Here is a 1,282-nt window from a genome sequence, read left to right on the forward strand (position 1 = left end):
TATAGTACATTAAATGTCTCACCCAAGAGGCAGAGCAACTCACCGGCAAATTACGCAAAAATTTGTGTGGCCCTCCATGGCTAAAGACATTAGACTAAAGAGTGGGCTCGCACTTGTCTAGCATGCCAGCAATCTAAAATTCGGCATAACCATAATATCAGTATCAGATACTCGTTTCGAGCATATATCATCGGTCTTCTACCTCCATTCAAAGATTTCAGCTATTTAACAATGATTGACCGATTTACTCATTGGCTAGCCGAAAGCTATTCCATACAGGATTGTACTGTAGACACAGTGATATTTTTTAGTCACTGGATAGCCGGATTTGGAGCTCCACGTCTGATATCACAACTGATCAAGATTTGAAACTGTTCGACGCATTAACCAAATTTGTCGGTTCTAAACGTTGTCGGACAACTGTATACCATCCAGAATTTAATAGCATCATCGAACGATGGCATCGCTCTTTGAAAACTGCATTAATGTGCCACTATGAAACTCAATGGACTGATACACTGTCAGTAGTATTGTTCGGACTAAGAACTTTTTTCAAAAAGGATCTAGGTACTTCTTTTTTTAGCGGAATTAGTTTATGGCATTACGCTCAAAATACCGGATGAGTTTTTCTCCTCTGAAGAAATGTCGAGTGACCTACGAATTTTAGTCAAGAATTTCCGCATAATTACGCAAAAGTTACGGCCTAGACCAATCTCTCATCATATTAGACCTAAGTTATTTTTCCAAAAAAGATTTGTATAATGCTCTCACATCTTCCTCAAAGTAAAAGGTAATAGGCATCCCCTGGACTAATTGTACACCGGATCGCATAAAGTATTAGAGCACATTTTAGATAAAGCATCTTTGCAACATTTTTGCTACAGAAGTCGACGGTAGATGCATTAACACCACTGTCAATAGATTTAAGCCCGCTTATTTAACAATTCAAGATTCAGAAATTACTCCGTCCATTGCATCTCCGTCTTCAACTAACATTCTAGTGCAATGTGAATCAAAGACATGTCCTGGACCAGCAACCAAGCGAAAGATTGTTAGATTTAAGGATTAATTCGCGCAATATTATATTAAGCGATAAATAAGTTTCTGTTTATTTCATTTAATTTTATTTTCTGTTATTTTTGTTCTAGCAATAATTTAATCAGTGTTTCTTTCCTTAACTTTTACATTTGAGAAGAGAGTACTGTGACATTGCAAGCATTAGTTGCAGTGCTCGAGTCAGTTCTTTTTTTTCTGATTTTCCTTTCCTCTCTCTCTCTCTCTC

Source organism: Atta cephalotes, assembly GCF_000143395.1.
Source record: "Atta cephalotes unplaced genomic scaffold scaffold00066, whole genome shotgun sequence".
NCBI classification, from domain to species: domain Eukaryota; kingdom Metazoa; phylum Arthropoda; class Insecta; order Hymenoptera; family Formicidae; genus Atta; species Atta cephalotes.